Source organism: Mercenaria mercenaria, chromosome 7 (genome assembly GCF_021730395.1).
Source record: "Mercenaria mercenaria strain notata chromosome 7, MADL_Memer_1, whole genome shotgun sequence".
Taxonomy (NCBI): Eukaryota; Metazoa; Mollusca; class Bivalvia; order Venerida; family Veneridae; genus Mercenaria; species Mercenaria mercenaria.
The window spans coordinates 45743500-45770238 of record NC_069367.1 but is presented as its reverse complement, the minus strand read 5'-3'; the positions used below and the strand labels follow the sequence as shown (position 1 = coordinate 45770238).

The 26739-nt window shown below is 31.8% G+C and overlaps 1 protein-coding gene across 1 annotated transcript in view; it reads right to left on the bottom strand.

Moving 5' to 3' along the window:
- The window catches only part of LOC128558580 (uncharacterized), a 34014-nt gene extending 8259 nt beyond the window's left edge, over window positions 1-25755 (bottom strand). The window contains exon 1 of the mRNA XM_053548314.1: window positions 25573-25755. The gene's annotated coding sequence lies outside the window, so the exon portion shown is untranslated. The remainder of the gene's footprint in view (window positions 1-25572) is intronic.
- Between the last annotated feature and the right edge of the window lie 984 nt (window positions 25756-26739).

The following is a 26739-nucleotide window of genomic DNA, read 5'->3' as shown; positions in this document are numbered from 1 at the left end:
AATGGCTTTTTACAAATAAAGACTATCATATATATATCGCTATATTCTGCCGCGGTCTTTAAGTGGCACTAACTCAGCTCAAGTGATTTGGCGACGTACCAGCTTTAATGCTTTAGAAAGAACCTAGGTACACTAATGCACATTATTTCAGGTACGGCCTGTACTTCAGCAGAACCACCGAAGCTTTTCAAAACAACTTGATTGCTTCTCACATCAAGAGCCAAAGGGGGTTCGGACTCTTGGAAATGAGGGATAAGTAATTCTTAATAGGGGGAATCAACAGCCCACTCTATTGTATCTTTTCACTGATATATGAAAATGTACTGAACAAAGGTTTGTATATTTTCCAGGGTTCTAGGGTGTCTTTAATTTGTTTCCATAATTTTAAAAAGTTTATGGTCTACAAATCGGAAGGCGTCGTCTCAAAATGATTTTTTCAATAGGTAGATATATTTCAATATCCAATACTCAAGACATTTTCTTAAAGAATTTCAGTCTTACTAAAAGAAAATTTTAATACCAGTCATCTTTTGCAGAAATGTTTTACAAAATAAACTGGCTATGGGTAGACCAGCGATTTTCTTGCACTCAAAGTCTTGTATTTAATTCTTATGTTAGTGCTAAGGAAAAGCAATGCGACCAAAAGATACTACATGATGTCATATGAAAGCGGGACGTACAGTGTAAAACGTTTTCGATGTTGTGGTATACGTATGGTCTAGATGCAGTTCGTGTTAAACGACATTAATAATTAATTGGTTTTCAACGACTGAAAAAGAACCCACGCATTTGAGTTCACGCAGTATTTCCAGCGAGTAATTCGCACCAATGAACCTGTGTATTACTGGCACGAATAATTGCCATTTCTGCATCGGCTGGTAAGCATCGAGAAATCATTCTTCAGATATTATGTACTCAATTTTCTCGAATTTATATCGTTAAAAAGACAACACAGTGACACTGCCTTGTCTGTGAACATTTTCTTTTGCTGAATATCAGTATGTCCATTGAAATTTACAATAATAGAATTCCGCTTAGGTCGGTGTAAGGTGTCGTGAGGGGTGCTTTTTTTCTTTTCGTTCTTCTAATTAACAAACTCAAACCGAGGCTGTATTTTTTTCTGATTTGTTGTTTTCTATGCCTCCAAAGGATCTTATAGATTTTATTTTTAGTATAGACTGTCAGGTTGATGTTGCACTTTATGACTTTGGAGTATAGGGGTTTTATTTGTTGCTTTATAATCGAATTTGCACCACTGCCACTAGTATATTAAGCTAGGTAATATAGATTCTTTAAATTTATAATAATTTATAATTTATTATAAAAATCTATAGATAAAACAAATTTCATCTCTGTTATTTTAAGTAGTAGCAGTTAGAAACTTGAAAAGGATTGTATATCACCGTCTTCACATATTACATTTTGCAATATGTAAAAATTGATCACATACATGGAAATCCTGCAAGAATCATTTTAATCTAATTAATATCTGTTTGCTACTATTCACATGCGTTCTTTGTTAAACTTTCCAATTTTGGAATATAGGTAAACGTGTAGAATTTGTTAAAACCATATAATGTCGAAAATAAATCAAGTTATAACAGAATTTGCTGAATAAAGATATTGTTTTACCTCAATAGCTTGGACGATATTGTTAAGTATGTTACTAAAATATTTGAGAAAACCTCATTTAAGATTTTTAGTATATCAGAAATCCAGAAGGTTGACCATATGGAACTTAAGGTGACTAGATGGTTTAATTCTGAATGTAAAAAAGCTCGACGTTACTTTCAAGGAATAAATTGAGAAAAGAATCTTCCTGTTAGAAGTAAAGTTTGTAAGAATTTAACGCAGTTTAAAAATAATGTTATAACCAACCTGAGACAATTAGATAAAACAAAGCAGCCGAAACAATGCTGATCAATTTCTGATAGAAAGAAATTTTTTAAAATCCATGACGAATGATGCGATTTATATACATGTTATAAGAATCTGAACACATGTAAAACGCAGTGACAATTTACAAGATATTTATGTTATTATCTGTTTGTTGTGGAGAAAGCAGAAATAGAAATGCCAATTACAATTGAAGAATTTGAAAAGTCTACAAAAGCACTTCAAATATCAAGCCATGAGGCATTGACAGGGTATTAGGCGAACATATTAAATATTCATGTCCATGTATGAAATACATACTATTTAATATTGATTTCACTTCTGGTATTGTACCAGCAGATTAGACAGTTGGAGTAATTAACGCAATTAATGAAAATAAAAGTGATGTCGTGACCTTTCCAAATAAATACTTCTAATACTGTAAAGTTGTAAGGTAAATGCAAAAACAAACTTGAAGAACACAGTGTAATTAATGAAAACCAGGAGGGGTTTCTACACTTGATAAAATGTTGTTTTTTTTTGGTAAAATATTCTTGTTGATATATTAATAAAAAGTAAAAAGAAATTATTATATGCGCTTTTAACATTATTTGACGATCAGGGATTTAGTGTAAATTATATGCTATCAGTATAAAAAGTAATTGTTTGAATGCGGGTAAAATATTATATTCCAACGCATAATCTTGTGAAAGTGAAAATGGTAGCAGATCTGTTTACTTCGTTCACAACTGGGATAAAACCTGTTAACCTTCTTAATTTCACTGCTTCTAAATGATCCAAGTTACTTGTTTATTGAAAGGCGCCACTTGTAACGTAGATGACATTAATGAAAATTTCATGAATTTTCTAAAACTTGTTTCTTGCTGTACGCAGAAAATACTATTATATCTGACAAATCTTTCAAAAATTTACAAAAAAAAATCTTTTCATGTATAATCAACATATTGTGATAAATGGAAATTAGTATTAAATCTCACACAAAAAAAACAACAACAACAAAACAACAACAACAAACAAACAAAGATGAAAGGGTTCTCAAAAGGTATATCTATCCAGTATAATTTTACTGTTAAGAATGAAAAATTGAAGGTTGTACAAATATACAAATACCGTGATCTTATTTTTGATGAAGTGGTTCATTTTTGAATGCAAAATCGCACAAAGCAAAACAAGAAACTATTACAATGTATGTCAAATTTATAAAAGCAAAGTCATTATTTTTACCTACTGATATTCACATAGATTTGTTAAATAAACCATGAAGCACATTCTTTGTCCAACTTTATTTTCCAACTTAGGTTTACATCAAGTAAACAACATAAGCATCATTTTCATAGTTATACAGTGGGTAATGGCGGCATATCATATTAACAAATTGCAGTTCAATGGAGAACGACAAACGTAATATATATAGCAGACTGATAAATATATGTGATACTACAAAGCATATCAAATGGTAATAATGTATGTGTTCTTTTATATGGGTGTGAAATATGGGGCTATCGTAACATAGCATCATAAAAAGATTTAAGCATTGGTAGCCTCTACTCCTAATGCTATGGTGTATGGTGAATCTGTTGTAAAATCACTGTCAAAAGATATTGTGACAATACATATTAATTTCATGATTTTGGATAGGTTTAGTATTACCTAAGAGTTCTGCATTAATTAATGTGTACATGTTATGTGTGATTTTTCAATTTATAGCTGCAACATTGCAGAGATACAGCAAGAATGTAGAGATCAATGGATAAAAACAACAAACAAACACACATTCACACTATCGCATTCCAGAGTATAATGTATATAATATCCCATTTATATGTTTATAGAATTGCCCTAGTTTACTAAAAGACTCATTAATAGCCGCGTGCTGTCAGTACCTTTAGCGGAGACGAATAAAGATATATCTTCTTGTATTTGTATTTTTAATGTGACACGATATTTCATCATGCGAAACAGACTTCCCTTGATCTTTTTATAAGATCAACTTGATGAATTACATGCCGGAGACAACTAAAAAGACATAATCAATATTTTACTGATGACTGTTTCTAATAGGTAGAAAATGCTTCAAAAAGCCTCCAAAATGTCTGATAGTAGGCTTCAAATGCATATTTCATGATTTGATAACTTGATACTCATCGTTCCATAAACAAGACCATTAGGAAGGTTTGTTAATGATGTTTTGTTGTAAGCTTGTGATATCAAATTTCAATTAATATGTAACATGAGGACGAGATCCACGTCCTTCTGCACTGTCCGGTATACAATGGAATCCGTGAGGATTTGTATGTGGAAATACGAAATGTTTGTAACACTTTTGAGATGTTGTCTGATAGAGAGAAACTTTGCTTTATACTTCAGAATTCTGATATAGTAAAATTTTCTGCCAAATCCTGCTTCCAAATACTTCAACTTAGACGCTTAAAATTGTTCAGGAGATAAATTTTACAAATTCAGTGTTCACTGATGAACTTTGTTTTTAGAACTTTTAACAAGTAATGTTAAGTTTTAGAAGAAATTTTAAAATAAGATGGTAAGCTGAAATGACTCTGTAGTTGTAATATATAGTATTTTGATTTTATATTTTACAACTTAGGTGCAGATAATTTTGACAAATCTGGTGTTCACTGTGAACTTTGTTTTTTAGAACCTTTGAGAAGTAATTTTAGTTTAAGTAGAAATTTTAAAATAAAATGGTAAGCTGAAATTACTCTGTAGTTGTAATATATAGTATTTTGGTTTTATATTTTACAACTTAGGTGCAGATAATTTTGACAAATCTGGTGTTCACTGTGAACTTTGTTTTTTCTTTTAGAACCTTTGAGAAGTAATTTTAGTTTAAGGAGAAATTTTTAAAATAATATGAATTTTTGGCTGTAAATTGAAATGACTCTAGCAGTAATAGGTAGCAGTTTGTTTATATATTTTATCAATACCTTCTAATGACTCAAGAAAATTGGAAATTATAAATTAGCTTAATATGAATTTTGTACATCATGCTTAAAAGATTATAAATAGGAATAGTCATAAATTTTAGCTAATTTTTTATATAACTATATAATACCATAGCCAAAACAAAATAGAATATATACACTTTGTAATTAATGAGCTAAATATTGATTATAGTATTGGTAGAATGTAAATAGAATTTTTAATAATGATTTTTAATAGGGATGTTTTATAGTCTCTTATAATTCCTATGAAGGAGTGGCTTTGTGTTATGTAAATGGTTTTATCTGTAAATTGTAATGTACACAAAGATGAGACTCTAATAAAGATATGAGTTGAGTTGAATTGAGTTGAGTTGTAACAGTCTTTCGTGTTTAAGGAAACCCTAAGGGGTAGAGGAGTGACCTGCTTCAACGTATCTTTTTCTCCACATTTCTGAAGATAAAGATATTGTGCAGCATACCATAATGAAGGTGAAAGATTGAACTAATCTATGGTACTATTAATTAGCATTTTATGCATCTTGATTCTTTTAAGATAACAAAATAGGTAAAAGTCTATTGTTATCTTCAAACAGTTTCAACTCTCTCATCAATACTTTAAATAAGCCAAAAGTTTAGTGTGCAGTATAATAGGCCAATAAACGACAAAAGTGTATCACAAGTTTTCCCTAAATTGCCAGGAAAAAGAGTTACAGAGAAATCAAATATTTTGGGGTATCTGATTCCTTCCCTAATGAATTAAAAGTGATATAATTCAATGATGTCTTCATTTATTAAAAGCTGTGATAAACTTTTACAACACTCTTTAAAGGAACAAGCTGTCATATTTTATGCAATTTCCTTCATGAATAAAGGAATTTAAACTCATCAAACACTTCAAGTTGTGAATTTCTGTTTAGAGAAAACGAAGAATATTTATAATGAGAACTAAATCTTCATCAAAACTTCCCTTATTTTTTGCCAACAAATCAGACTACATGTACTTCGTTTTCATTCCATGCAATAATAGGTCAACAATTTGAACGTTATTAATAATTATTCACAAATAATTAGCCCTTTCCACCATGACAGTCTGTCAAAATCGATTATATTTACCTGATGAAAATCATCCATATAATTTCGATAACATGCAAACAATATTATCCCTCTGGAGCCTTGGATTATTGAGATTCGGGAAATTAAATTCTGAGCTGATGGTCCAGAAATAACGTGACTAAATTTATAGCATGAAGGGTGTTATTGTAAACACATGTCAAATATCTACTGCTAATTCAGGAAATTTATCAAATAAAGGTTTTCTTTTTGAACTTTTAAATTCATTGTTTTAGCATCTGATAGAATAAAGTATGGTTAATGTATATAAAAACAAAAAATGTCAATATATTTAACCATTTGGTACAACTGTCAGACAGAATTACCCACCATTGTAAAAATAAATATCATACCCGTCTAAATGCAAGGAAATAACACTCATTCCTTATGATTTAAAGTATACGCGACATTTTACAGCAACTTGTTACAAAATAAATTCTTACCTGACAATCAAAATAAATGCCAGGCTATTGATCTTTATAATAAAAAGACAGAGAAGCCAACAGACACTCTAGTATTTAAACTATTCTAAACAACTGTAAACAATAACATAGGCATGTCTATTTTATATTAATTTGCCGTTTCTGCATCAGTATTACATGAGATTTTAGTTTTACATGAAACACAATTTCATGACTTTTGTATTTTTCCACTTTTCATGTTTTTTTTTATATAGGCGTTAAGTTGGTCTGCAGTTTGCAGTTTGCAGTTCGCAATTCGAATTGCAAACCGCAAACTGTTTTGCATTTTGCAGTTCGAATTGCAAACCGCAAACTGTTTTGCATTTTGCAGTTCGAATTGCAAACTGTTTAGCAGATTGCGATTCGAATTGAAAACCACAAACTGTTTTGCAGTTTGCGATTCAAATTGCAAAATGCGTTTTTATTTTCCAATTCAAGATTTGTATGAACCGCGTTGCTTTCCGAGAAAGCTGTTATTGTTTTGGGCTTTTTAGGATTGAAACTTTGACAATTCAATCTAATTTGTACATTGTAATATGAATTGCAAACTGCAAAACATTTTGCATTTGCAGTTCGAATCGCAAAATGAATTTTTATTTTGCGATTCACGATACATATGAAGCGCATTTTTTTAGGCTTTGAAATTTAACATTTCACTCTAATTTACACTTTGTAATCTGAATTGCAAACAGCAAAACATTTCGCATTTTACAGTTCGAATTGCAAAATGCATTTTTATTTTGTGGTTCAAGATATATATATGGACGGCAATTCTCTTTCTAAGAAATAATCTATTATGTTTTGCCTTTCAGGCCTTATTATTGAAGATTTCAATCTAATTTGCACTTTGTAATTTGAATTGCAAACTGCAAAATATTTTGCATTTTGCACTTTGCAGTTCGAATTGCAAAATGAACTTTTATTTTGCAGTTCTAGAGATATATATAATCCGTAATTCGCTTTCCATGAAAAATGTTAATATTTTGAGCAACTCGGGCTATAACATTGAATATTTCAGTCACATCGTTTTTCTTTTCTGCGATTTGCGATTCGAATGGCAAAATGAAGTTTTACTTATTGTTCATTATATATATGAATTGTGATGTTTTGAGCTTTTCATTGGAGAGTATTTAAAAATGAATATATTTCAGGCTTTAAAATTGAACTTTTCAGTCACTTTTGCGCTTTGTTTTGAACTTTTCAGAATTTTTAATTCAACATTTCATTCTCATTTACGCTTTGCATTATTAGTTTTCAAAATGAACGCATGGATAACGCACGTTTTTTTTTCTCTTGTTATAACATCTGCAGAATCCCAAGGGATCGGTGGGTGCCCAAGCTCGGTAGGGCGAGGGCGAGAGTAGCAACGTATACCGAGGGATAGCTGATGATGTTATAACACGAAAATATAATGAACATGCGTTAACGCAATTCTAGCATAAAACGCGCATATAAAAAATGTTTTAACAGCACGTGAACACGAGAACACGTTTACTCTCCTGTTAAAACATCCTCGAAACGTATCAAGAACAGCAGTTTTATGCTAGATTTTAATTTTTCGGTTCAAGAAATTTATACCGCGATTTGCTTTCCGAGAAAATGATTTTCAGGCTTTAAATTCATTCCTCTACTTGTAATTTCAATTGCAAACCGCGAAATATTTTCCATTTTGCAGTTCGAATTTCAAATGCGTTTTTTCCAATTCTGGTTAAGATTCAACAAGTTATCTTTTTGGCGATGCTAGGAAAAGAATATGGGCTTAGTACACTGACCTCAGATCACAATCAAGGCCAGTAGGTAAGGCTAGTTTAGTTTACTCGGCAAAGAGAAGTATAAAAGGAAAAATTGTGAAAAATGTATTTCCACACTGGGACTATATTATGTGCAGAAACACAAGCATCAAGAGTTTCTAATAACAATGTACCCCAGTATGCTGGAAACCGTATAAATGAATCAGTTGCACAAAGCTATGCCATTTCTGACTCCTCTTAAATACCAAGGCAACAGAAATCAAGATCCCCGCCATCAAACCGTGGTTAGAGCCAACGAGCCCCCACTCGGCACGATCAAAAAAGAATGTCTGTATACGAAATAAAGCGTCCGAGGTCTCAAGAAAAACAATCTTTGTCGACGTAGCAGACTTTAGCAAAACCCCAATAGGACAAAAGGGATGGGGGATGTCTAAAGTATTACGAATGACTGTAATTTGACATTTGCCTCACTGAATGCTAGTTACTTGAAACAGAATTTCTTTTTTTCTGTATCAAAAACAAATATAAATATGTATGATATTTTAGATATTGAAGGTTATTTGCGAATATTTTGAAATATTTTGCAGTTTGCAATTCAAATTACAAAGCGAAAATAAGATTGAAAACCTGAAAAGCCCCAAACAATACCATGTTTCTGAGAAATTTCATCGCAGTTCAATACATATATTGAATCTAATGTAAAAAAATTCATTTTGCAATTCGAACTGTAAAATGCAAAATATTTTGCAGTTTGCAATTCAAATTACAATGCGCAATTGACATTGAAATCTTGAATTCTGAAACGCAAAACAAAAATTCATTTTGCAATTTGAACTGTAAAATGCAAAATATTTTGCAGTTTGCAATTTAAAATTATAAAACGCAAATAAGATTGAAACGTTAAATTTTCAATTTTGAAAACCCCAAACAATACCGTCTTTCTGAGCAACTTCATCGCAATTCAATACATATTGAATCATTTTGCAATTCGAACTGCAAAATGCAAATTGCAAAATATTTTGCAGTTTGCTATTCAAATTACAAAGCTCAACTGATATTGAAACCTTGAACTCTGAAACGCAAAATACAAATTCATTTTGCAATTCCAACTGCAAAATGCAAAATATTTTGAAGTTTGCAATTCAAATTACGAAACGCAACCTAAATTGAAACTTTAAAATTTCAAGCCAGAAAAGCCCCCCCCCCCCCCCCAAAAAAAAACAAATACCATGCTTCTGAGAACCTTCATCGTAGTTCGATACATAGGCCTATATTGAATCGAAAATAAAAATGCATTTTGCAATTCAAAATGCAAAATATTTTGCAGTTTGCAATTCAAATTACAAAGCGCAATTGACATTGAAATCTTTAATTCTGAAACGCAAAACAAAAATTCATTTTGCAATTCGAACTGCAAAATGCAAAATATTATGCAGCTTGCATTTCAAATTACAAAATATTAAAATTTCAAACAAGATTTAAAAATTAAGTCTTAAAATCCCAAAGCCTAAAAATTATACCATCTTTTGAGAAACTTCACCACGGTTCAGTAAATAAATAAATACAAATCATTTTTGCAGTTCACACTGCAAAATGCAGTATATCACTTAGACCAACAATGTCTTTATTTACAGAAAGCTATTGAACATATTCCGAGTCACCATCTAGTATTTAAACCTACATAAAAATTGTAACGTGTTATTTTATATAAATACTGATTTCATTTTTATCGTCCGTAAGTATTGACCCGACAGTTATGAATACTCCGTATGTTTAGCGTAAATTAATTGTCGATGTCCGAACCTAAATAACGATATAACTATTGAAAGTTTATTATCAAAGCTGTTCAGCTACCAATTTCGTGATTGTATGTTCGACTCTCTGTCCGTCAAAATCATTAAACTTAAAAGACGAAAAAATTGCCACACTTATCATGATTTTTTGTTCATCTATAAAAGAATACTGTACTATTCAACGCAAACGTACATGTCAGTAAACCATTTTTCAATATGTCGACTGAAATCTTTAACAAGTGTGTGGTTCATCTAACTTAGGCCTACAATTCACGAAACTCGCGTCAGTACCCTAGAAAAATGAAAAGTTTAATAAGATATTGTGAAATAAAAAGTCATGTAGTACGGAAACATTATAATATGATAATATGTTATAGTTCAAAAATCTTTTTTAACCAATGACAAGCGAAGGATTTTCAAAAAGTAACCAACTTATTTTCATATAATTTCACAGCGGAAAAAATGAGTCACTTAACGTCACGACACGCCTGACGTCATATTCGTATACGCGCGCCTGTTCCCCGCGCTAAGATTAAAATTTGTTGCAAAATGCATATCTCAACATAATTAAGCATAAAATAAAAAGAAAATTTGTTTGTTTTTCGTGAATATGGAATATATCTCACCTCAAAGTGAGAAAATGTTCACATTTTCACTGGCGCTACGCGCTCGGGAAAATATTTGAGATTTTCTCACTTCTAAGTGAGATATAGGCCTATTCCATATTCACGAAAAACAAACAAATATATATAACGTGAACCACAAAATAACAGTTCATTTTTCTATTCGAACTGCAAAATCGATATGTTTTGCAGTTTGCAATTCAAATTACGAAGTGCAAATAAGATGGAAATGTTAAATAATAAAGCATGAAAGGCAAATAATTATAGAATCTTTATTTATAAAGCGAATCGCCGTTCAAATATATATATCTTGAACCGCAAAATAAAATTCATTTTGCAATTCGAACTGCAAAATGCATAATGTTTTGCAGTTTGCAATTCAAATTTAAAAGTGCAAATTGGGTTGAAATGTTTAAGTTAAAAGCCTGAAAGCAAAATACAATAACATCTTTCTCGGAAAGCGAATCGCAGTTCATCTACTTATATATAACTCGAACCACAAAATAATTCATTTTGCAATTCGAACAGCAAAACTGCAAAATGGAAATCAGTTTGGGGTTTCATTTCGAACTGCAAAATGCAAACTGCAAAATACAAATCAGTTTGCGGTTTGCAATTCGAATTGCGAACTGCAAAATGCAAAATGCAAAACAGTTTGCAGTTTGCAATTCGAATTGCGAACTGCAAAATGCAAACTGCAGACCAACTTAACACCTATTTTTTTTTTAATGAATATCAATAACAGGGTTTTATTCAAATACGTGGTGATTTGAATAGTTGCTGTGGCGACGTTGTTGAATTAATTGCTGGAGTGGATATAAATAAACAAAGTAATATTGTTGGTATTAAATCAAACACCTATGGTGATCACTTAATTCAGTTTCGAAATGACCGTTTGATGTGTGTGTGTTTAACAGCCATAATTGCATGTACACGATTTCACGCCCGACTCAAGTAAAGCATCCAATGATTTTGATAACTGCAAAGTAAGTAAAAAAGAGTCTTTAAAAATTTACTGTTTCTACATTGTCGCTGATTTAATTAATAATGTTTACATGGAAATATTGTACCTTCGAATCTAGATCATTCTATGATTGCACGGAATATTGATATCACTGTTAGTCAGCATTCTCATAATGTAGACAATTGAGAACCACCACCAAGTTTTTAATAAATTCAATTTCAAGTTTGATCAAGCGGAAGTATCTCGCGTAACGTTTATTATGCGGAAAACATAGAATAATGACTAGTAGCCGCAATACTACATGACAGCATAAATATTGAATGATTCTTAAATGTCAAACAGTCTCCACAGCCGACTTTCTTTAGGTTACTTTTCACAACAGATCGATTTTGATATAAAATAATTCCAAGCATTAACATAAAATAAGCAGCAATGTGAAGACTAAAATTGATAGTTGGATAATTTTTTCTATGTACGCAAAAATGTCATTAAAAGGATTTTCCCACATAAATGATTTGAGGAACATATTTTTGTATTCGGTTTAAAACAAAGCAAGCCTGCGACCATATCCTGTTTAACTAAACTTTTTTCAGATACAGTGTTACTTTGACAAAATATATTTTGATAAAAATCTACACTGTAGAAAAATATTTGTGTCAAATGTACGGAACTACATTAAGAATGTTCCAGGGAACATTTTGTCTAATTGAAATCAACACGCTTTGTTTTATAAACCTATTTATAATAGCTAGTAGTTTACAATGAATTGTGTGATATTTGAAATTATTAAATGTATTAATTACAATCATTCTTAATACAAGTCCAATTATTTTAAAGAGGGAACAATGTGTTATCTTGATGTAACCAGAACTTCGCGAAAGTACGAACGGTTACATGATGTGGTAAAAGAATATTAGCGGAAGTACATGTAGTTGAATTCAGACTGATGTAGACCTTAATTAGACCTTTCTAACTTAAACGGACTTCGTAAACGGAATGCGTACTCCGGAAATAATTTTGGGGTTTTCTCAACACATTCTTGTGCCAAAAGTTGAGCTTTATAATCGACGTTTTCAAATTCATTTCATGACATGATTCCACAATGCATTGTTCTTATGTTTTTAGCTCGACTATTCTACTCACCCTGGCGTCGGCGTCGGTGTCGGCGTCACACCTTGGTTAAGTTTTTGCATGCAAGTACATACCGCTATCATTTAAAGGCATATAGCTTTGAAACTTATTCTATTTCTTTTTCTAGGTCAATTACCAACCTCACTGGGTCAAGTTCCATAACTCTGACATGTATTTTGAGCAAATTATGCCCCCTTTTGGACTTAGAAAATTCTGGTTAAAGTTTTACACGCAAGTTACTATCTCCAAAACTAATCCAGATATTGAATTGAAACTGCACAGGTGTCTTCGGGGTAATAAAACTATTTGATAGCACCAAGTCCCATAACTCTGACCTTCATTTTGACCAAATTATGCCCCCTTTTGGACTTAGAAAACTCTGGTTAACGTTTTGCGTGCAAGTACATACAGCTATTACTAAAAGGCATATAGATTTGAAACTTATTTTTTCTTTTTCTAAATCAATTATCTACATCACTGTGTCAAGTTCCATAACTCTGACATGTATTTTGGGCAAATTATGCCCCCTTTTGGACTTAAAACATTCTGGTTAAAGTTTTACATGCAAGTTACTATCTCCAAAACTAATGCAGATATGGAATTGAAACTTAACATGTTTCTTTGGGATTATAAAACTAGATGATAGCATCATGTCTCATAAATTCATTTCATTGCATGAGGGTTAAACATACTCCTCGTTTTTAGTGGTACTGAGTCCCAAGATTATGTTTTGGATTCTACAATTTCAGATTCAGTTTGACTTTTTGTTGAAGTAATGTTGCGGAAATAACGCTGAACCTTGTAAGACATGGATTACAAAGTCGCGAAATTTACTACCCGGTGCTAGGAGATCGCCCTGGAAGCTCTACATGTTTAACAAACTTTGTAACTAAAACAAACAACGATAGTGTCAATGGCAGTCACCTTAAGCACTTTGTTTAAATATTAGATAACCCTGACGACAGTTTGAGCAAGGGTATTATTCTTGCACTTTAAAAAGTTATTTCCGGTCTAACCTGAACTGACAATATCTTCGCCGCATCACGGTGGCAAAAAAGGTAGCGTAGGTTTCTCGTGCATTGCGTTTGATTAGTTAACCGTCGCAGCACGTGTGCACACCTAAGACGTTAACATTTTTGGATATATACTTAAGGTTGATTGTAGATGTCAATTGTAAGTGTTAAAGTTTTGACAAATTACCGAAGTATCCATTTGCATTTATTCAAATTTGATTGTCCTTTTTTTCTAACTTCTGAAATGTTGCGACACAACAGGAACGAAAGTCCTTAGGATTAGAGACGACAACTTTTTAAACTTAACCATATTTCGGATCGACAAAGCGTGCTTTGGAAACAGTTCTACTTACGCAGATTTATCAACCTTAATACATAACGAAATTATATGTACAGGTACATGCACTGTCTTCCCTAATTTCTAAAATCTAATCGACATCAAAAAGTGCATCAATTTTTCTGTTGATCTTTGCTGCATGGTAAACATTGTAACACACATAATTAGACAAACGCTGTGCTGATAACAGAAGTTACATAAAAACTGGGTCTCTGCATAAAAATGATCTTTTTGTTAAACTGCATGAAAATTTTGGCAACTTATTTATTTATTGAAGAAAACGTCTGACCCCTTTAGTATAAGGGTATAAGAAACCTTTAATGTCAAATCAATGTTTTAAACAAGTCTGGAAAAAAATCATTGACTGTGCTCGCTGCTAAAATGACCCTGTCAGCACAAAATAATGGGCAAAAAATCTGCTATAATATTTTAACCCGCTACAGTTTCTATCTGGTGGGCCTGCTTTGAAATGCATGAGTGTAGCTGTGTTTGCTGTGCTCAGTGCTTCCTGGAAATCTACCATTACCTTTTAATTTTCTTAAGGAATACGTGTCGAAAATGTTGCAAGATAAATAGGATGACTAAATGATATATAGGATCTAAAAATTTAGGAAAAAAGTAAGAAATATAATCAACTAGCCTATACAGTATGCATTAAATTCGAATAGGTCTCAAATTTTGGTATTGTTTGGTAAAACGCCAAAAAATTAAAATGCAACAGCTTATGCATAACATTTGCAAGTCCTTACGGTGATTGCTACCTTGTTTTTCATAGTCTAAGTGCAGTTGAGAAAGTCCCCGATTTGCAAACCAATTACGAAGTAAGTTTCTGTTTACGTTTATGTTTCAGTTTAAGTTAGAAAGGTCTAATATGAGAAAATGTACACTGTATAGTTCTGCAATAGGTAATGTAACACACTATCTTTTAATGTAGTTTCTTTTGATTATCAAAGGAATAAAACGAAACCAAAACATCCACAATATCGTATATCAGAGTATAATGCATATAATAGCCCGTTTTCATGTATATAGAATTGCCCTAGTTTATTATAAAATCTGGAAAGTAGATCCCTCGGAAGCATCGAGAACAATGCAAACAGTGAAAATTACAGACTCGGTTTGATTGAGTCTGTTCATGAGCAGTAATGGAAAATGCAACACTGCCCACGCCCCGCTAGCACCGGCTTAAACAGCATTCAATTTTCAAATCTAAATGAGTTGAAATCACTGATCCCGAAGGACCAGAAAATATAACAGCACTGAGACGAAGTCGGGTCGACGTGTAATATGTAAATTATATTTTGCCTCGTACTGTCAAAACCTTGAGCGGAGAGAAATAAATATATATCTTTTTGTGTTTGTATTTTTAAAGTGACACGATGTTTCATCATGCACAATAAACTTCTCTTGATCTTTTTATCCGATCAACTTGATGAAATACATGGGGGGAGACAGCTTAAAGGACATAATCAATATTTTAGCGATGACTGTTTCTAATGGGTAGAAAATGCTTCAAAAGCCTCCAAAATGTCTGATACTAGGCGTCAAATGCATATTTCATTCTACACGTTTGATTTGAAAACTTGAAACTCATCTTCCATAAACAAGACCATTAGGAAGGTTTGTTAATGATGTTTTGTTGTAAGCTTGAGATATCAAATTTCAATAACGTGTAACAGCCTTTCGTGTTTAAGGACAAACCAAGGGGTGGAGGGGTGACCTGCTTCAAACAGTCTCAGCTCTCTCATCATCTTCAAATGAGCCAAATTTTATGTGCAGTATGGTAGGCCAGAACACGACAAAAGGGTATCAAAATGTCCCCTTAATTGCCAGGAAAAAGAGATACAGACAATTCAATTATTTTTGGGTATGTTTCCTTTCCAAACGAATTAAAAGTGGTATAATTCAATCATGGGTTCATTTATTTAAAAAAATGTGATACACTTTTATAGGACACCCTTCTAAGGAACAGGCTGCCATTTTATGCAATTTCCTTCATGAATAAAGGAATTGGATCACATTAAACACTTCACCAAGTTATGAATCTCTGTTTTGAGAAAACAAAGAAAATGTATGATGAGAACTAAATCCTTAGGCCCCCACCTTCATCAAAACTTCCCTTATTTTTCTGCCAATGAATAAGACTACTTCATTTTCCATTCCATGCAATAACAGGTCCACAATTTGAACGTTATTAATAATCATTCACATCTACCAAGACAGCCGATCAAAATCAATTATATTTACCCGATGAAACTCACCCATATAATTTCGATTACATCTCCCATTAACACTCCCTCTAGAGCCTTGGATTATAGTATTGAGATTCAGGAAATTAAATTCTAAGCTGATGCCTGAAGGCTGTTACTGTAAACACATGTCAAATATTTACAATTCATCAAATAAATGTTTTATATTTGAACTTTTAAAATTCTTTGTTTTTGGCATCCGATAGAATAAAGTATGGTGAATTTATATGAAATAAAAACAAAAATGTCCAAATAATGTCAATTGACCCCCTAGAGTGTCCTTAACCATTTAATACAATATATTTCAATACACTGTCTTACTCTATGAACTATTAATCAGCCAGAATTACCCACCATTGTAAAAATATCATACCTGTCTAAACGCAAGGAAATATCATACGTTCCTTATAATTTAAAGTATACGTGACATTTTACAGCAACTGGCTACAAAGTAAGTTTTTACCTGACAATAAAAGAAAATGCCAGGCTATCGATCTTTAAAACAAAAAAGCAGAGAAGCGAACAGACACTCGTATTTAAAGTATTCTAAACAATTGTAAACAATAACATAGGCATGCCTATTCTATATTAAATTTGCCGTTTTCGCATCAGTATTACATGAGATTTTAGATTTACATGAATAACAATTTCATGACTTTTGTATTTTTCCACTTTTCATGTTGTTTTTTTTAATGAATATCAATAACAGGGACTTATTCAAATACGTGGTAATATGAATAGTTGCTGTGGCGGCCTTCTTGAATTAATTGCTGGAGTGGATATAAATAAACAAAGTAATATTGTTGATATTAAATCAATCACTTAATTCAGTTTCGTAATGACATAACATAACATAACATATCATTTATTTGGCATTAAACACATTTACATTTATAGCCAAACTATTTCAATGCATGCATGGAGTAGAACATGTGACATTTTCAGAGAAAGTCCTAACATGAAGTATGTTTACAAAGTAAGACAAATATAATAAGAATACTTGTAGATAAAAAAGCATTTCAATAACAATGCAAACTATTTAAAGTAAAGCACAAAATAGAATCTATTACACATTATTTCGTTCCTTATTAGCAAAATAAAGGTACTTGGATAGATTATTAAGTGTCACAGAATTTTTTTAAGACATTAATGTTTCAAACTTATGAACAGTTGGCCAGTGGTTTCAAAAAAAATTTACGTAACATATAATATTTTGGACAGACTAATAGAAAATGATATTCGTTTTCTACTACATTCATGTTGCAGTTTAAACACAGTCTGTCTTCCCGTCTGACTTGTTCATATCTCCCTGATTCTACCGCTAGGTTTTGAGAAGATAGCCTAAATTTTGCCAGTGATATTCTATATTTGCTAATATTTACATGATTAAGGTATTCTTCAAGTTGAAATGAGTGTTTGTAAAGGCTATACGAAGCCAGTCTGCTAGAATTATTAATGTTTGAGTACCACACTTGTTTATATATATCAATTATTCTGTTTTTAATAACTTGAAAGTCGATCTGGATATTTTCTTGGTTAATCCATAAGTCTGTCATTCCGATTTCATTTAAAATGGATTTGATTTGATGGGCCCAGTTTTTCCCACTATAAGAGTTATCATTATCAGCATCAGTTTTTAGTGTTCTATACATACGTTTCAACAAGCAGTTATTATCTGGTGATATTAATTTTAACCAATATTTTATTAAAATCAGTTTTCGTTGAATTCGCATTGGATATCGCCCCGTTTCTCCGTATAATCCATCTAGATTAATTGATTTTTTAACGCACAAAATTTTTCGCAGTAATGACTGTTTTGATGTGTGTGCTTGACGGCCGTAATTACGTACATATACACGATTTTACGTCCGACTCAAGTAAAGCATCCCATGATTTTGATTACTGTAAAATAAGTAAAAAAAAAAGAATCTTTAAAAATTTACTGATTCTAAGGTTACTCACTGTCACTGACTTAATTAATAATGTTTACATGGAAATATTGTACATTTAAATCTAAATCATTCTATAATTGCACGGAATACTCTGATATCAGTGTTAGTCAGCATTCTCATAATGTAGACAATTTTGAACCGCCACCACGTTTTTAATAAATTCAATTTCAAAGTAGTTCTACGGGTTTGATCAATTGGAAGTATCCTGCGTAACGTCTATTATGCGGAAAACATAGAAATATGTACTGCCAGCATAAATATCGAATGAATCTATTATATGTTAAGTCACCACAACAGTCTTTCTTTAGGTTAGTTTTGACAACAGGTCGATTTTGATATAAAATAATTCGAAGCAATCACATAAAATAAGTAGCAATGTGAAGACTAAGATAGACAGTTGGCGAATTGTGATAATAAAATAGCACACGGAGCTTTATATTGTATCTGACCATATGATTGAATCTACAACATCAGAAATGTTTTCTATGTACGCAAAAATGTCATTAAAAGGATTTTCCCACATAACTGATATGAGGACCGTATTTTTGTATTCGGTTTAAAACAAAGCAAGCCTGCGACCATATCCTGTTTGACTAGACTTCTTTCAGATACAATGTTGCTTTCACAAAATATATTTTAATAAAATAATAATAAATAAAAAAAAATAATTAAAAAAATCTACATTGTAAAAACATATTTGTGTCAAACGTACGGAACTATCTTAAGGAGGTAGGTTACCTTGTTACAAGGGTAAATTCAAATTATTTGAACCGCAGCGATTTTTTGTATTTCGTGTAATTTAATATTTAACTGTTACAATCTCAGTTCCATTTATCTCTGTCCCTTCAAGTATATTTTTTATCCGGGTTCGAAGTACATGACCCTCTTAAGGTATTTTATATTGAAAACAGAAGGAAAATACGGATATTTAACACTTTTTAGTGTATTTCGGTTTCATTTATATCCGTAGAAGTCTGCATAATGAATATTTTTACTAGTATGCGCATTAGCTTTCTAATAAAAGCTTAAAATATATATGTCGCGGGGCTCGTGTTTCCATGGTAACGCATTTTCTCTCATTTTCCCAACAATTATGTATGAAAACGAGTTTTTCAACGACTTCAGTGCCATTCTGTTATTGACCAACATAGATTATTTGGGCAATATAATTAGCAAAATACCCAGAACTTTACATGGTACTATGGTTTTCTTAAAGTTTAGAGTAACCATGGCAACAGAGATGTTTAAAATAGCTTATATGTTGCTTTTTATCATAATTTCTTATATAAAATATTATATAAAATTATCTTTCTTGTTAATATAGCTTTAAAACATCTTATTTCTAACGTAAGTAATATTTTCGTATGAATTGGATTTATTTAAACAAATTTCAGAGCTTTAAATACTTACAGCGGTGCCCATCGTCTGACATTTTTATTGAAAAATCGTTCTGCATGCTGCTATAATTCTCATGGATATTGTAGAAATGAAAATAAAAAGCCGAAGCTGTGTTGCTTAAATAGACCAGTATCAACGCTTTTGAATTTTACAATTAGACATATAGGTCACGGGCTTCGTTTCCATGGAAACATCAATTTAATTCAAAACACCACAATTTTAAACTGAAATTTGAACAGTTTTAGAGCTTAGTTTTAGTATTTAAGTAACAAATTATGAACGGAAACTGGGGAAAAGATATAACAAATCAAACTGCCCGATTTTTATTTGTAAATGGCCGTAATAAGTTACCTTTTACCAAGGTATATTCCCAATCACATCAGTTACCATCATCCATTTTCTTAAATTCGCATAACATTTCAATATAATTACATAAAAGAAGTAAAATATTTATTATTATTCAGAGCAAAGGGCTAATAAAAAGTATTTCAGCAAATAATGCTTGTTTATAAATAGTTTAAAAAAAGAAAATGCACAGAATAACGTACTTTTCAAATAAAAGCTATTAATTTTGCGCGGTAACTGACACGTAACGTCATGACGTCAATGACGTCATTTTAAGGCAACAATGTTTTGAAGCGTTTCTGCGGCAATTCATTCATTATTTCTGCATTATTAAGCCATTAAACATAAGATCAGAGGTAGGTTCATGATTTATTTCCAGAATAATGGATATACAAACACATTTAGTTTGTCGTAAACGTCGTCGTAAATCGTCACGTAAGCTTCCGGTTGGACATGCGCACATACAAAAATCAAGGTAACCTACCTCCTTAAGAATGTTCCAGGGAACATTTTGTCTAATTGAAATCAGCATGCTTTTTGTGTAAACCTGTTTATAATAGCTAGTAGTTTAGTGTGGCATTTTAAATTATTAAATCATTCTTCATACAAGGTCAATTATTTTAAAGAGGGAACAATGTGTTATCTTGATGTAACCAGAAACTCTCTGGAATTTCAAGCAAAGCTGGCTCAAATGTATAAACACAGAAAATAAAACTAGTTCATACATAATTATACTTCGCAAAACGATGCTATCTAATATGCACGGTTACATAATGTGATAAAAGAATACCAATCGAAGTACATGTAGTTGAATTCAGACTTCCTTATTGCAGAAAAACATTTTGTTCTATGTACTAAGTTCAGAAATTTCAACGTTTGGAAATAAACTAGCGTTCTTTCTTCCAGTGATTCTAACAAACATTTTATGAGTCAGATCTGAATTATTATTTGTGTAACAGAAATGTAAAACAAAACAAATAACTTCTAAATATATTGCGTCATGTATGTACTTTAAGTATGGAAGTGGCCTACACCCATAAACTTTAGTGAAAAATACCATTTTCTACACAAAAAAGTAAGTAAGGGAAAATTTGCACCGAATTTCATACATTCATCCATAGAGCTATAAAAATAATTTTATACTTCTTTGATTCATCTCAACTTATCCTATAGTAAAACCCAAAATATGGTCATTGAATGATATGAACCGTTCCTGTTTTCTCTTACATCTCTGTAAAACAATACCTTAACCCGAACGAACTATATTGTTGTAGATACTGCCAAAATGCTGATACTAATTTTTTTACTTAGACTTGTGGACAGCTCTTGATATTTAAATGATTGTTTTATTTTCATGTATAATTTTTGATAAGAAGTGGGTGCTAATTAGCTCATCAACAATTTGATGAGATAAAATCATTTTACATTTTTTTCAGTACCGCTAACTTTTAAATTTGGCTGTTTTCTTATATATGGTTTTATGGGCATGCCTCAACATTTTTTTTGAGCTTATTAGCAACTACATCTTTCTTTTAACATGGTGTTTTACATAATAGTCAAAGTAATATTGATATGTTTTAGTTATAAGTCTCTTATAACTCTTTTATAGAGTGGCAGTGTGCATTTTATTGATATTTTATTATGTATATAATGTAATATATGTTGTACACTGATGAGACTGAAATAAAGAATATATATATATATATATAGACTTGTCAAATTAATTGAACGACTGAAATTGGCAAATCAGTTGATATAGGTTTAACTCCATCCGACGTGTTCATGAAAGATACTCGATATTTGTTTGAAATAGTTTTTTGATGTGTGCTACAAACGGATCACGGAGATCAGATGATGAATACTACGTATTTCTATGTTGGCGGAGCAGAACGGTTTTTGATACAAAATTAAACACAACAGTCACCTATTCAGTCTGAAAAATATATCCGAGACTTGAAGTCAACATTTTGTGATTCCAATGACAGAAATCAATTTTGACACACGTTAGTCAATATTGTCATGTCTACCAAAACGCCATCGGCAAAAAGCACTGTCTTCTTGTGTACAAGTTAATGGACACCTTTCAGAATGGTTTACTGTTAAAACTTGCTTGTGTCAACATACCCAGAAATGATCATGCTGATAGTTTGTCAATAAAGCATAAAAGACTGGACATTAAAAAGGAACATGTTTGAATACTTATATGCAGATTGCATTAAGAATCCTAGCAAAAAGCTATTTCAAGTTATCGAAGAGCCGTGATTACAGCATGTTTGGTAAAAATATGAATGCGGTATAGTACTTATTTCCTTCTTTGCAAATATACAAGCTGACAATGTAAGTTGAGAAAAGTCTTTTTGGTTCCTTCTTGATACAGGAACACGAAGAATTTGCTTTCTGGCTCAGTACTAGTTTTTAATTATAATTAAGATCATTTCTCTAATTCATCCCAGACAAAAGTGATAAAATATACCATTTTTGTAATTTCCCATTGAATTTAAATATAAGGTTCAGTGTTCAAGAATCCTTGTTATAAACTCCTTACTGTTGACATTGTTTGACAATATAATACATGTACATTTATTAGCAATCAGATAGTTGCTTTAATCGCACAGTGAAAAACAGGCAGATGTGAGCTATACCCTATCCAACCCTTAATGTTTTAGAGGAGAGTTAACCCCCTTTAACCCCTTGACAAGCACACGTTAGCAAAATATAGATACTAACATCTTTGAAACTTAAGTTAAGAAGTGGGTTTTTATGCAGAATATGAAATATTTGTTTCAAAATATGTTTAAACTTCTTTTGGCCTCAGTTGTTAAGAAAGAAGTCCTCTCGAGCCAATATTTTATGGTAAGAAGAATTTCAATATGAGCCGCGCCATGAGAAAACCAACATAGTGGGTATGCGACCAGCATGGATCCAGACCAGCCTGCGCATCCGCGCAGTCTGGTCAGGATCCATGCTGTTCGCTAAATGTTTCTCTAATTCCAATAGGCTTTAAAAGCGAACAGCATGGAGCCTGACCAGACTGCGCGGATGCGCAGGCTGGTCTGGATCCATGCTGGTCGCATACCCACTATGTTGGTTTTCTCATGGCACGGCTCATATGTTATTGTATACATCTTGTTAACATCAGGAACAGGTGCAATTTTGGACAACATTTAACCCGTAATTAACTGTCACGTTATTTTAATTGCGTGCACCTTCGAACGCATTATGCACTATTACACCAATATCGAATGCTTGCAGTGCTATTTGAAAGTCAGCTGTTATGCAAGCCATATTTATTTCCTGATATAACTGTAGAACTAGAATATACACGTGTTTGCCTGAATACGCTATTCCTATTAGAATAGTAGTGTACGCCGAAAACAAGGTTAGGTTTTTGGAAAAACTATTTAGCCGCCCGTTTACCAACCTGCGAAGTACGTAATTAATACTGGTATGGTATGCCATTGAGCTGAAATACATTAAAATGGAAACGAATTTCATTTTGAAGGAGTCCCTTTGGGTTTATATTTTGCAATAAAGATATAGGCGATTCTATTGTCTCATTAAAATCATTGAGAACTAAACTGTTTCTCCATTTAAAATTATGTAGATCTCATTTTGTTTCGCTTCCCCTGCTTGGTCAGTGGTCTTATTTAGTTTAAATCTACTGGCCATAAAGTATTGGACTTAAATAAGTTTATTTCTGTAATTCCAATTTTAATCTAGTCAAATTTGTTCATTCACTATTTTTTTGTGTCTGACATGTTACTTTATTTTAAGCACATTTAAATCGTCATCTCTAAATTTTGGGGTATGTGATAGAGTCATTTCTTATAATGGAAGTCTATGGGAAAAACAATAGCAGTGCCTGACCTAAATCCCATATGTGAAATGTCTTATCATAACAGTTACTGATTAATTGGTGAACAATAGCCAGGCGGATATATTAAGTATGTCACGGACAATTTGTTTAGATATAATATAATTCTAAATGACTGAATAATATTGTTAAACATAGAACTCTTATTCATTTGTTTTTGTTACTTTTATTCAGTCATTTTGAGTAGATATCTAAACCGTTGTTAACATGATTAATTATTAATAAGTAACTTGAACTCAATGAATAAATAGGAACATGCTCGTCATTCCGCAAATTGATATTTGTCATATACTGCACTGCTGAGAATAATCACAAAAACACAACCTTAGCAATTATACATGTACGTATACTTTGAAGTATGTTTCATGTACGCAGTCTTTAAAGCAAAACAAAGAAAATGATTTACCAATTGATGTGTATTTCCAACACTTTGTTCAGCTAACAATTTCAAGATAGCCAAGTTCGAAATAGGTAAACAGTGAATATTTTCTACTCTTCTTCCGAAATTATTTTGTCTTTGATCATAATTTACTCATTCATATACCCAGTCCGACACATCCTGTACATACTGTTTTTCTTAATATTCTCACACTTTAGCAATGGAATCAAGTTTCAAAGTTTTCATCTATGATTCAGTTATGTCTCTGTTGCTATTGTACGAACAGAAATAACATTTTAACTGTATGAGTTTTATAACGTCAATTTTGCAAGTCAGACTTTTGTTTTAATTTAGTGGAAACTATTATTTCCAAACATATTATTATATAGATAATTTAATTATGACTTAAACTTATCCAAACTAATGTTTTTCATAGTACAGAAAACACACTACACATATTCACACTATGAATTTCAAATGCATTTTTATTTTGACTTCAATAGATTTCAGTTGTGTCGATTCCACCTAGAACACCTTTATTCCGTACTAGTTTTCTGCACGTATAAATGTCACTTAAGAAAACACATTTTAATGAGTGATTTCGGAACTCATTTTTGCAAAACTGTCATGGACAGCATTAATTGTACTTACACAAGCATAGAACCCGTGACGTCTAGATTTGTCAGCTATTAAAGCTTTAATCCTAACAAAATTCTTGTATGTGTACTCGCACTTCGTCTTTTCGTTTATTAGGTGCGTAAGTATATCACCGTTATGTGCACGTATTTCCAAAGGAAAAATCATTTGTGCAATATTACTGGCCTTGAATACAAATTGTTACATTTTTGTCTAAGTACGTTTTATTTTAATTTTATTTTACTCAGTGCTAAACAAGTACATCTTTGGTATGACGTTTTAAAGGGATCGTACCACCGACCTACCACACTCACAGCAGACATTAAAAGTGGTATGTTTGAAATAAGAGTTATACTTAATAAATCAGACAAGTTCTTCGCAGTTCTTGATACGTGTATCACACTGAATTATTCCAAAAATATAAAATGTATCTATGGAAATGGAATAATAGAATGCACAATTCCGAATAAAATCAATTTTTATATTTGAAAAAAAAAAAAGTAATACACCATATAATAAACGTACCGAAACGGCTACGGATCTCGCAAAGAATAAAAGAAATATTAAAATATAATAAAATATATAATGTATAACATGTACATGATAGGAATAATATCTTTAGCTTCCCGTTTTGTTTTATAAGGACGGTTCTCAGATAGATTAATTCATTCTTTATTGAAACTATGTTAGATTTGGTTGTATAATTTAAATTCTCACCTACCTTGAAAGAAATGCCCATGCATAATATGATTCCGAAAATACAAAAACTTGAATTAAGTTACTATTTCTGCCATGCTATCCATTTTCAGTCATTTCCATATTACAGTCTGTGTTACAGATCTATATATCCTGCTCGATATTGTTTCGGATTGGCAACTGTTATATGACGTTAGAAGTTTCAAGTTGAAATATTCATACTGGCGACCCGAATGAGACATTAAAGCTGTCATTCCAATATTTAAATCATTTTGTAATGAAACAGAAAGCTGGAAATGTCAAGAGTTCAGCTACTTGAAAAATAGGAAGTATATATGTGGTAAGAAAGAAAGAAATACCTTAGCATGGCACAGTCCAATGTATTGTTTATTTTATTTATAAAACATTTACTAGCAGTTATTTAGCATAAGTTAACAAGAAGAACCCAAAAACTGCAATCAAATTCCTCAAGTCTAAATTTTAATTTGCAAGTTGGTCATTTTGGAAGCATTGAGTCCGAACTCGTGCTAGCCACGACCATAGACTTCTATTTCGACACCAGTATAAGTTTTTGCAGGAAGCAATATCGAGAACAATTTATTTATACTTCGAGACTCAGTCTGGAGTAAATGTTAACATACAAACTATAAGTTCTCAACCATTGGCTGGCTGTCATATTTATTAAACTTAAATAAAAACTCAGAAAAATGGACCAACAAGCAATATCAGTGCTCAACATTTAATGCTGAAAGTATATCTTTAAGCGCCGGATCGTGCAGGAATTGATCAATTAAAATAAATCGATCTTGTCACCACGTAAGCCCAGCGGTGTGACTATGGAGTTTATCACAAAGGGAAATCATCGATCTGCTGCTTATTTCCCTATAACGACGGCTGTAATTTATTGAACCGGTTCCTTGAAGCAGGAAATAAATCCCATTAAACAATAATTGACTGTATCACCTCGTCATGTTAAATTTCGGTTAGTCTGTTATTGTAATTTACATGAAAAAGGCTGTTATTATTGGGTCAGTGATTGAACATTTATTTCACTAGGCAAGGGTAAATCAATAAGAACACACTGAAAACAATGCTCAAGTATTTAACAGATCATTGTGATAAGATTCCAGATTTAAATATTTTGATTGGCTCAAAGCAAATGAGCATTTTGCGTAAAAACTGCAATTTACAA